Below are 13,375 nucleotides of genomic sequence, written 5' to 3'. Positions count from 1 at the left end.
TCTAGCATAGGCGTACAAGGCTGGGTTGGTAATAGGACAGCCTTCCCCCATAAAGGTAATTGGAGCATGTGTTTCTCATCATTGGGGGCAGGGAACGCATTCTTCAAGGCATAGTAGTACAATGAAGCTGTTAGAATACTGGTTTCAACCAGTTTGACCATGTGCTTTGGGATAAAGGAACAGTTAAGTGAAATAGCTAGGTATGGAAGTCAGCAAATAGAGACTACAGCATTGTTTGAACAAACCAATCACAGATAGCATTGGGACACACTGTGGGGCCAACCCATTTTAGTTATACCAGGAGTTTTAGGCGGGTATGATTCATTCCTGTTCCTGCTTCTTCCAGCCTCATACACACACACACATTCACTCTCATCTACATACAAGCCAATACAATAAGCTTTTTATTCATATACTTACAGATTACTCAGCAATCAATTTGTTCATTTTTTGTAATCATTTATAATGTAACTAAGATTTGTACCTTTATTGATTTATTTTTGAATATTCATGGAAGATCAATAATGTTAAATAAACAACCACATCCTTTTAAAAGATTTACTCTGGTCTCTGAAAGACTTTGTTCTTAAATTACAAATCCCACTTTTTAACATTTTGGCAAGCCAGCTAGTCGTAAATGTTTAATGAAGAATTAACTCAGCTATAGATCGCAAGCTCGTTTCAAAATGGGGGAACGAGAAAGGAAGCTGGGTATTTTTGAAACTATTTTTGCGATTGAGCCTGAAGCAAGGGAGGAGACCAGACCAGAAGCGAATGGACCTCCATAAGATGTGGGTGATACCAGAAGTCTGTCTGCATAAGGTGACTATGTTTTATTTCCTGTTGAATTGGTTAAAAGTTTTAAAAGTCAGATGCGTTGTCCAAAGTTGTTAAAGAAATCAAGAATATTTGTTAGTTAATCAGGGAAATAGTTACTTAGAGTTTGCTAAAATGAACAGCATGCAAAAGGAATGTTCTTCTCATTCCTATGTAAAATGCCTTATTGGTAGCAGACAGGATGCAGACTTCCTTAATGATGTTTATTTAAAGAGGCAGATATTTTTGTCTACAAAGCTGCAAGCTAAATTTTGGAAAAAATGGTTTAAATTGAAGCTTTTGATAGTGTAATTGGATCATAGAAGCAAAACTTACCATAATGGCTTCTATAAGTAAAATAAGGATTTCATATTTATTTTTAATTGGCCACTTGTGTAGAAGGAAAGAAAATATATAGACCATGAATAAGTGACAGTTTATATAAAAAGGAAATATATCTGTAATAGTGGTTTATTAGAAGCACAATAATCCTGAAAGCCAGGGAAAAATAAAATGTTTCTGGTTACCAAAATGACATTTTCTTTGCAGCAGCATGTATCATATTACAGCTATTCAAGTAGGAGTGTAAAATCATTGCAGATGTCACATAAAAGTATTTGTATTGCAAGCTATATATGTTATGAAAATTTCATTCAAATTTCAGAGTTGTTGTTCTAGTTTTCCATTTGAGTTGTGATAAAGAGTATAAAATATAGTCATTAATATAATAATTGATATTAAAAAAATATTAATTAATTAAAATGAGCTTGTTATAATTTTGCATAGGAGTGTCAATCATCATAGTTTGATGATAGACATATCTGTTCCTGTATTAGTGGATTGATGAGGATATTGTGATAAGGGTCAGCATTCATAAGTAAGATGTGATTGTTGGTGTCCATAGACGACAGATATATATTGTAACATTCGATTTACACAAAAGTTGATAAAATAAGTTTTTTTAAGTTATAGGTTTAGTCAGGAGGATATTCTTAGTGAGTTTATGGTGAAATAAAGAGATTTGGTTTAATTTTGATTAAATAAAGCTGAATTGTTGCAAATAACGATTGCATCAATGGCATAAGAATTTGATCTGTAATATATAAGGTAAATTTGGTAGATCATGACTATAGTTATTACATTTAGATGGTTTTGATACTTTACAATATATTTTAAAAGACAATATGTGTGTTTAGTCTAATGTGAGTGATGATTGGAAATATGATCAGAATATATGTGCTGAATGCTCAGTCCCATAAGTGATTTGTCATGAATAAGTATATCCTTATACTTATATATGCATTATTTTTGTAAAGATCTGTTTTTCTTTACCGGAAGAGAAATGGAAATTTATAAAAATATAATTGAAGAATGGTGACAAATGTTTTCATATCTTTTCCGGTCAGAGGTGTGAAATCAGATGTACCAGTTCAAATTGTTGGTATACAAGGGACTTGGTGTTGGTGTATCAAATATCTGAAATAAAATTGTATACTTTGGTCATTGCTGTAGATTATTAATACAGTAATGTATGCACTGATATTTTAGACTGTACACAATATATTCACATTCAAGGAAATTTAAAAATTAAACGTTTAAAGGACAACAGGTTAAAGCAGAACTCTGATAAAAGTTATTGGTTGTGAATTCTATATGTGTTTATGTGATAATATTTTTTTTATTTCCCTTTTATGATTTGGTGTACACGTGTATTCTATCTCCTTAATTATTAAATTTTGTTTCCTGAGAAGTATGTGAAGAGAATCAGAGATGGTGGTGATTTCCTTCCTTTCTGTAAATTGATGAAAATAGAGGTACAATATTGATTGAGATATTGGATTTAAAAAGTAATTTGAGTATCAGTTATTTATAGGAAAGTGGATTTCATGTTTCCTTGAGTTTATTTTGGATACTAGCAATTGGTTACATCAGTTGCAATGTATTTTAGTAAGATGAGGTCATTTTAAATAAAAATTAAAGAAAAGTTTTCAAGTTAAGTTTTAGTGACATAGAAATGTTTCAGCAGAAGCTGTTTAGGAAATGCTTTCCTCTGTTTGTATGAGAAACAGTGGCATCTATGTTAAGCGAGAGTAGGGTTAATTAAGAACAGCTGGAGTCCTGTAATCTGAAGCCATTTGCTGTCATTCAAACGGCATGAGTAAAGATACGTCAGAAGTTTTTATAAATAATGCATTGATCATTTTTGAGGTATTATTATGTAAGAAATTTAAAGGTATCATTTAGTTACTTGCAACTTGCATACACACACAGCAGGTATACTAATAATGACATATACACATGAGATTAGCATGTTATGTAAAAGCACACTCACACATATTAACATGCTATTACACATTTACATAAGAGAATATAACTTTGTTGTCCTCACAATAAGTTGTGTAGGGTATTTTTAAGATGACATTGTGTTTTTTTTATTTTATTGAGCTTTATCTTAGGTTTGTCTAAGGTTATGTTTATTAGATAAACGAGATTTATTAAAGTTCATGGTTTGTGTCCTCATCAAAGGATTGCAATTTAGACAATGTCATATGAGTTTGTTTGTTCAAAGGGGGAACAAAAGTTTAAAGTTATTTTCTTGAAATAAGATCATTGATACCATATTTTTTAATTGTAGACGTATTTCTAAAGATTGATTGACGGAAAAAGGTCACATGCAGAGTTGGCGAAAATTACAAGGCTTTCACATGCTAATGAGCCTATTGAGACGAGATTCCATGCTTCCATTGATAAAGGGATGAAAGGAAGTTTACAGCCTAAAGACTTTGAAGAGTTTTTTTTCCCTCCTTCCTTTTTCATGAACTAAACTGGAAATCTAATCTCTTTACACACATATAATTCATTTGATACATGTGAAAAAGACATTGTTATTTTTTGTTTTGATGTCTTAATGTTCAGTTTATGTACTGTTTGTTTGTTGGGTTATATGTGATGTTTTCATAAAGTAATGAAAAGTTTAGGGAAAAATATTGATAAGAACAGAAAAGGTTTTTAAGGAAAGTTTTTTTATATCCAATAACTTATAGATCCAATCATTTTTTGTAAAAATTAAGGTAAATTTTTGATTAATGTTTGGAAATTGATATTTTTGATAGAAAGGGGTTTCCATAATATATCTGGTATGCAAAGTTATTTTGAGAGTTTGATCAATATATTAGAAAAGGAATTTTAGATGGTGCAAAAATCATTGATTATGATTAACGGGTTGTATTAAGAAACTTTGAAATTTGATTTAAAGATAATAAGGTTTTGTCAGAAAGCATAAGGCTAATTAGGTAGCACAATAATATGTAAATCAGATGATGTTAAGGTATTATTATATACAGTGCATCAGTATCATGTCCTTAAATGATACATTTTTTGATTTAATATTTTTAATTTTTATTAATAATGGAAACCATATTTGATTAGGATATGTTTGAAAATTCAAACTGCATATATTTTATAGATATTTCCAAACAGTAATACAAACTTTTTAAGGAGGTATGACATAATTGAAGAATACAGGTATACATTAATTCATATTGATTTGGGATGGATAAGTGATATGAATTCCACCAAGATGAATGAAGAATATTTTAATGATATTAGTAGTTGTAAGGGAATACATCTGATTATTATGTAACATTATTAGGTAATCCAGTTAATTATATACATTATTATGATTGTTTTATTAAAAAAGGGTTTTATGATCATTTTAAAATGGAAGGAAAAAGTAATGAAATTCAAAGTTTAGATTTGTCATCATGCTTGCATGTTTAGTTTAAGGGTGTTAGTTTAATTTTAAGAAGAATCTACCATTTTTGTCAAAGGTAAAATTTCCTATACAACAAGATGTGAAAGGGTTAACACACACTGTTTCAATTACACATGAGAGTACAGAAGAAGTTGCTGTTAAAGTTAAGTCTAGCAAGGAAGAGGTTAAGGGTTTTTTTTTTCCTCTGAGTTCGTACACAAGGGATGTATGAAGAGCATATACATGCAATTAGTTTAAATAAAAGTTATTAATTTGTCTAAAAATTTAGAGGTAGCAAAATTTGAAGGTGATTATTAATGAAAGATGACAGAATATGACTGTTATATTTTAACAAAAATTTTGATAATGATTAAAAAATATAAAAGGTATTTATAGAAGTGAAAGTAATTTTAATATATGATTTTACTTCTATAAAGGGGGAAATGTAATAAGTAGTTTTGATGTTTTAACCTCTGAACAATCTAAATATACGATGATTGGAGCTTTCTGCATGGCAAGGGCCCTGCCATGTTAGAGGGAATAATTATCTATATTGGATGTGACGCGATTGAGATATCAAAGCTATAGATAAATTATATATGTGATATTGATAAGACTGATTGAAAAGAAATCTTCTATTATCTAGCATAGGCGTACAAGGCTGGGTTGGTAATAGGACAGCCTTCCCCCATAAAGGTAATTGGAGCATGTGTTTCTCATCATTGGGGGCAGGGAACGCATTCTTCAAGGCATAGTAGTACAATGAAGCTGTTAGAATACTGGTTTCAACCAGTTTGACCATGTGCTTTGGGATAAAGGAACAGTTAAGTGAAATAGCTAGGTATGGAAGTCAGCAAATAGAGACTACAGCATTGTTTGAACAAACCAATCACAGATAGCATTGGGACACACTGTGGGGCCAACCCATTTTAGTTATACCAGGAGTTTTAGGCGGGTATGATTCATTCCTTTTCCTGCTTCTTCCAGCCTCATACACACACACACATTCACTCTCATCTACATACAAGCCAATACAATAAGCTTTTTATTCATATACTTACAGATTACTCAGCAATCAATTTGTTCATTTTTTGTAATCATTTATAATGTAACTAAGATTTGTACCTTTATTGATTTATTTTTGAATATTCATGGAAGATCAATAATGTTAAATAAACAACCACATCCTTTTAAAAGATTTACTCTGGTCTCTGAAAGACTTTGTTCTTAAATTACAAATCCCACTTTTTAACACTATGTACAGTCAGAAAGTGAATAGAAAGAACTTGAGTCAAACTTTTACACTACGTTCCAAACTATTATGCAAATTGTATTTAAATGTCATACGGATTAAATATTTTGTTTTTCATTTAAACTCATGCATGACATTGTGTCTCAGGGCTCTTTTGATCACTGAAATCAATCTCTGACACCTCTGATTACTAGTTTGTCAGGTGAGCCCGATTAAAGGAAAAACTACTAAAAAAGGGTGTTCTACATTATTAAGCTAAACCACCTTTTCCAAGCAATATGAGAAAGTAAAATAATCTCTCTGCTGTTGAAAAGTATGAAATAGTTGAATGCTTTGGACAAGGTATGAAAACCTTTATATTTCACGAAAACATAAGCATGATCGTTGTACTGTTCAAAGATTTGTGGCTGACTCAGACCACACACAGGTTTGTGCAGATAAAAGCAAAATGAGGAAGGGTTCTTCCAAATACATCAGATTAAGAGAACAGCTGATTAAATGCCATTATAAAGCAGCAAACACATATTTGAAGCTGCTGGTGCCTCCTGCAAAGTCCCACAAACATCCAAGTGCAGTATTCTCTAGAGCAGAGTTCCCCAACCCTGTCCTCAAGGCCCACCAACAGTACATGTTTTGCAGGAAACCACAAACATGCAAACATGGAGTAATTAGTGTTGCAGCAGAGCTGATTAACTACCTCTGTGGATTTATACAAAACATGCACTGTTGGTGGGCCTTGAGGACAGGGTTGGGGAACACTGCTCTAAAGGATTTCAGTCCATAAACTTTCTATTCAACAACCCCCAACCTAAGTTCACAATCAGAAACAGCTTGTAACAAACACTGGAGAGGCAGCTGCGGTGAACAGCGCTACCACCGCAGCTGCCTCCAGCTCCCTGTTTAGCAGCATGTCTGGGCCTCAGGCGTCTAGCACGCAGGGGACGGAACTGTCAGTTGCACATAGTGTAGCCTTGTCGCGCGTGCGCGCGCATAGACAGGACCTTTATGCGGGGAGGAGGCGCGTCAGCTGACCGGCTGGTCGGCTGACGTCAGAGGAGACGCTCACCGATCCTCATTGGTTGATCACTGGGGGTATGCCCGGAGGGTCTCCCCTGCTTCATAAGCCTTGCTGTGTCACTCGCAACTTGTCTGCTGTTGCAAATACTTCGTGTTAGCGCTCAGACCCTTAGATAGTTCCGGTGTTCTTTGATCCGGGAGGAAACTGGGGATTTCACACAAGATAGGAATTGTTTGATAGCCTTAATCATTACTTACTGTTATTATTTGTATATGACTCTGTCTCGTTCTGACCTCTCTCTTGCTAAGTGATTCTGTACCTTTGCACATCTGATCTCATTGCCTACCCTGCCTGTTTATATCTTCCTGACTCTGCCTTCCGATTTTGTACGGCATCTGTCTGTTGCCAAACCCGATCTGTCTGACTACCCTACTCCCACCAGAGGGCCCTTGTCTCTGGTGAGATGCACTACTGATTGTACCAACCAGCTCTTCTGGTGAGGTATAGCTCTTATCAGTATTTCTGTTGCACCAAACACCATCTCTATTTGTTGTCACATCAGATTCTGATATACCAGTATTATAGGTGATTCTGCAGATCACCTTATAATCAGGTATATATCTGCATTATAGGTGATACTGGAGATCACCTAATAATCAGAATTCTGTCTCTTGCTGACACAAATCGTTACACAGCTGCAGTAGATCCAGAACTACAAGAAGACTAATTTCCAAACAGTCTTGTTTACTGATAAGTGCCGTGCAACTCTTCATTGTCCAGATGGATGGAGTGGTGGATTGTTGGTTAACAGCCGCCACATCCCAACAAGGCTGTAATGTCAGCAAGGAGGTGGCGGAGTAATGTTTTGGGCTGGAATCATCGGAAGAGAGCTTTTCAGTCCCTTTAGGGTTCCTGTAGGTGTGAAAATGACCTCTGAAAAATATGTGGAGTTTCTGACTGACCACTTTCTTCCATGGTACAAATAGAAAAATTATATTTTCAGTGGTAAAATCATCTTCATGCATGAAATTGCACCATCTCATGCTCTAAAGATTACCTTTGCGTCATTGGTTGCTATTGGCATAAAAGGAGATAAACTCATGGTGTGGCCCCCATCCTCCCCTGACCTCAATTCTATTCAGAACCTTTGGAGCAAACTCAAGTAAAAAATCTATGCGTGTGGGAGGCAGTTTACATCCAAACAGCAGCTCAGGGAGGTTATTCTGACATCCTACAGAAATTCAAGCAGAAACTCTCCAAAAACTCACAAGTTCAATGGATGCAAGAACTGTAACGCTACTATCAAATAAGGGGTCCTATGTTCATCCGTAACTTGACCTGTTCAAATGTTTTTAATTGAAATAGCTTTTTTATTTCAGTAAATAATACCTCCTAATGCTGCAAATTCAACAAATTACCATTTTCAGTTCTTAACAACCTTTAAATGTATTAATTTGGAAAAAAAATTTGGCATTTATTTGAGAAACACATACTGTTCTCCTTAGGAGATTTGTTCAGTAACATTTCCTTAGGAGATTTGTTCAGTAACATTTGAAGTATACGCTAATGGTTGAAGAACCGAAGTTTATGCTGACTGCAACTTGTATCAACTTAACAACAATAATTTGGAATGTGGTGCAGAGCTACACAAGTCCATGGTGAATACAATTGCCTACATTTTCTGTTCCTCCTAAAATATGAGGTATTTTACATACCTGGTGCTTCCTCTAGCCCCCCCCCCCCCCCTAGTCTGTGAAGTCCCTTGGCATCCTCTGGGTCCCCACCAGTGCACGTACCAATCTCGATTGCCCTCCTGTCGCACAGCTCTCAAAAGAATGGCAACACTAAGGTGTTTCACTTCTGGGTGTAACAATTAACCGGAAATGAAGGAAATCACAGCAGCTTTGTGCAGCCATGCACCTGCTGATTAGGCCCCCGGCCTGCGGCCTCCACGTTCTCCTTTACCTCGAACCCCACATCACCGCTGGACTGCCTGTCTGTATTAGAGACAGGGGCGTAGCAATAGGGGGTGCAGAGGTAGCGGCCGCATCGGGGCCCTTTGGCCAGAGGGGCCCTGAAGGGCCCTCCCTCAATTACAGTATTAGCTCTCTATTAGTCCTGTGCTCATAATAATCACTTCTAATAGATACTTTGAATAGTGGTAATCATTAACAAGCTGTTCCCCATCCCCTTCTTGCACCTCTGACACTGTAGTCGCCATTGGCAGGTTTTGGTGCGTCGTATCAATTGTTATGTATAGAGTGCTAGGGGGGCCCCATTGTAAAACTTGCATCGGGGCCCACAGCTCCTTAGCTACGCCACTGATTAGAGACGTAGCGAACAGTTCACCGGCGAACGGTTCCAGGCGAACTTTGGGGGTTCGCGTTCGCCTGGACCAAGCGAACTTTTGCGGAAGTTCGATTCGCCCCATAATGCACTATGAGGGTCAACTTTGATCCTCTGCATCACAGTCAGCAGGCACATTGTAGCCATTCAGGCTACACTAAGCTCTGGAGCCCCCCCCCCCTTATATAAGGCAGGTTTGCCGGCCATTACACTCACTCGTGTGCCTGCTAGAGACAGACTAGGGACAGCTGCTGCAGACTTGTTCTCCTAGGGAAAGATTAGTTAGGCTCTTGGTCTTGGCTTGCTCCTGGCTGATTGTTATTGCTAAAATAGCAGCCCTCAACAGCTCTTTTTTTTGTGTGTGTGTTGCTCACTGACATTATACAGCCCTATCTGTTGCAGCTGGACCTTGGTAATTGTTATTACTGTGCCAGCCAGGCCCTTCCTAACTATCTATACTGGGACACCTACCTATACCTAGCTAACTACTGGGTCTCCTACCTATGTCTAGCTAACTACTGAGGTACCTACCTATGCCCACCTACCTATACTGGGACTCCTACCTATGCCTAGCTAACTACTGGGACACCTACCTATGCCTACCTACCTATACTGGGACTCCTACCTATGCCTACCTACCTATACTGGGACTCCTACCTATGCCTAGCTAACTTCTGGGACACCTACCTATGCCTACCTACCTATACTGGGTCTCCTACCTATGCCTAGCTAACTACTGGGTCTCCTACCTATGCCTAGCTAACTACTGGGTCTCCTACCTATGCCTAGCTAACTACTGGGTCTCCTACCTATGTGTAGCTAACTACTGAGGCACCTACCTATGCCTACTTACCTATACTGGGACTCCTACCTATGCCTACCTACCTATACTGGGACTCCTACCTATGCCTAGCTAACTACTGGGACATCTACCTATGCCTACCTTCCTATACTGGGACTCCTACCTATGCCTACCTACCTATACTGGCACTCCTACCTATGCCTAGCTAACTACTGGGACACCTACCTATGCCTACCTACCTATACTGGGTCTCCTACCTATGCCTAGCTAACTACTGGAACATCTACCTATGCTTACCTACCTATACTGGGACTCCTACCTATGCCTACCTACCTATACTGGGACTCCTACCTATGCCTAGCTAACTACTGGAACATCTACCTATGCCTACCTACCTATACTGGGACTCCTACCTATGCCTACCTACCTATACTGGGACTCCTACCTATGCCTAGCTAACTACTGGGACACCTACTTATGCCTACCTACATACAAGAAGATAATAAGGTTGTTGCTTCATTGTGGACAGACCAAATTTGATCAGCTGGACAGTCACTGTTCTATCATTGAGCTACCACAGACCGGCGACCATATGGGCTTGAATACCGCCATGGCCTACACTCTCGCCACGGTGCGCACCAGTCCAGCATGGCCGTCACTACGCAAACAGCTGTTTGCGCTGCGTTACACAGTGAGTTTGGTGTGTCAGTGTGAAGCAGAACTCTAATTACACTCCCTGATTGATGTATACACATGCAAGATGTTTTAAAGCACTTTAGGCCTGCAATTTAGCATTCAATGTGATTTCTGCCCTTAAAACACTGCTTTGCATCAAATCCAGATTTTTCCCCGGGACTTTGGGCATGTATCCCACTCCGCCATGCCCCCCCTCCAGGTGTTAGACCCATTGAAACATCTTTTCCATCACTTTTGTGGCCAGCATAAATTTTTCTAGTTTTCAAAGTTCGTCTCCCCATTGAAGTCTATTGCGGTTCGCGAACTTTTCCGCGAAATGAACCTTCCGCGAAGGTTCGCGAACGGGGTTCGCGAACAGAAAATCGGAGGTTTGCGACATCTCTAGTCTGTATGGACATTGACCAGGACATGTCTCCTGTCTGGACAGCCTGGTGTACACTTCCCAGCACCAGGTTTGCTTCACACGCAGGGCCGGATTTAGGCCAAGGCCCCCTAGGCCATGGTCTAGGGCACCACAGAAGCAAGGGCACCAAAGCAGCAGGGTAAACTGGCACAGAATTTTCAAGCTTGCAAATGCAGCAATGCAGGGAGATCAGGTGAGCACCTGACAGCGGTACTCTGCTGCTAGCTATTTGTGCAGCAGCCACCTTTCTCTCTGTGCACGTTTGCATTATGGCCGGTGGCTACGGACTTGGGCAGCATTGGAGACAGAGGGGAAGAGGAAGCTTCTGCACTGGAGACGAGCTGAGAAATGAGTGACACTGATGGCTGCTGCGGTGTGAAGGCAAGCTGGCTACCTATACTGAAAGGGAGAGTGGGAAAGGGAGGGATTAAGGGAGTCATCTGGCTACCTATACTAGGGTGAAAGGGGGAGGAGTCATCTGGCTACATATACTAGACGGAAGGGGGAGGGGTTATCTGGATACCTATACTGGAGACGAGCTGAGAAATGAGTCACTTCAGAAAACAAAAACAAAAGACCGAGAGCCCAAATGGTATAGTATATCAAGACAATGAAGCCAAAGTAGATAGAAAGAATTTATACTCACAAACGTGGGTTGCCCCTAGGCAACCACTCCATATGCCGGTGGGGAGAATTAGAACCTGACCCCACTCAGGTATAAGATGTCGCTCTCTGTAGAAAGAAATCAGGAAAAATCCTTGCCACCATAGGTGGATAGCAATGTGATAAGGGTAAGGACCAGAGGCGCCAAAAAGAGTAAAAACAATGTAAGGATAAAAAATGGGGGGAGACGTGCTCACCACCCATCCAACAGACCAAAACCAATAGAAAACACAGTGCTTGATCAAACAAATAAGCAATTTATTAGTACTCCCAGATGCTACGCGTTTCACGGATCAACCCGCTTCCTCAGGCAATTAGACAGGAGCACAAGCTAAAAAAAATACAGAACAAAAAACATCCATAAATAAAGGACCCCAAAGGCTTGTAATAGTTTACAACCGAATTCAGTGCTTCACAGATCAAAGTGCAAACCATAATGCAGGCAAATACATTCAGTGCATAATCATTAGAAGGCTCACTCACTAGGACTCATTCGAATATCTACATATGTCAATATTCCAAATATAAAGCTATTGGGGAGAGGTATAAACTATAAATATAAAGCTATTGGAGAGAGGTGAAAACTATATGATTTACATGCCAGGGCTAAATTGCAATAGCTATCAACCCCCAGTGTCAGGTAATATATGCTGGCCTCTAACAGTAATGATGGTGTATTTTTTTAGTAGGAACTGATTGGGTCTAAGCTAACTTGACCCTGGTTAAAACAATTGCAGGTACAATGGTACAATGCAGTATTCATAAAGAAAACCAATCCAGTGTAAATACAGTAAAGAAGGGACTTACCGGTTGGGGGTCTGAAACGAGCTCAGCGCCTCAGTGGAGAACGAGGTGCACTGAGCCCTAGAAATAGTTTGGATGAGCGAGAACGCCGTCTCCGCAATGCGCTGCATCACCTCCGCCGCGCTATGCAGAAGTGACGCATAGCGCATGCGCCGGAGGGTGTCTGCGCCATTTTGGAAATGGTATAATGTTGGCAACCAGGACTCCGCTTGTACGCGGTTCTCCGTCAGTTCTCAGCGTCCCTAGTGACGCGACCCTATACATAATGCTGGCGCTGTAAGCGCCCTAAAAGCCCACAGAACGCTAAAACATTATAGTGCATTTATACGCAGCGGATATTAGTGTAAAGATATAAGAGTAATGGCAGCTGTAGCCTGGGGGATAAGGGAAGGGGTTTTAACATAGTATTATATATAAAAAATAGAGGAATTTTACTAAAATAATTCCAGCATTCATATCTTTCCTAATATACAGCCTAACCATAAAATTTAACACGATAAACAAAAATATACATATATCTAACATAAGATCATTGATCATAAAATATACATAAATTGATTATTATAAAAAATCCAACAACGAAAAAAACCTCATAAATCTTGATGGATTGAGATCGATAAAAGAGAGGACAAGTGTACTAAAACCTTATATCGCTATCAATCGTAGTGCGACTAATAGCACCATAGATTCAATATCGTTCAGGTAAAAAACTTTCTTTTAATTTTGTCTAGAACGCTTTTTCTAAGACCTCATTGAGACCGTTAGGGACTAGACTTTTTAGGATATTGATCCAGTATATCTCCTTCTGGCGCAACGCTTCA

The 13,375-nt window shown here is 38.7% G+C and overlaps 1 protein-coding gene across 1 annotated transcript in view; it reads right to left on the bottom strand.

Annotated features, from left to right (window-relative positions):
* Window positions 1-13,375, bottom strand: part of LOC137541324 (uncharacterized) — a 177,401-nt gene that overhangs the window by 37,050 nt on the left and 126,976 nt on the right. The window lies entirely within an intron of this gene.

This window comes from Hyperolius riggenbachi, chromosome 12 (assembly GCF_040937935.1).
Source record: "Hyperolius riggenbachi isolate aHypRig1 chromosome 12, aHypRig1.pri, whole genome shotgun sequence".
NCBI classification, from domain to species: Eukaryota; Metazoa; Chordata; class Amphibia; order Anura; family Hyperoliidae; genus Hyperolius; species Hyperolius riggenbachi.
Note: the sequence above shows the minus strand (reverse complement) of the source record. Positions and strands in the feature narration are given on the sequence as shown.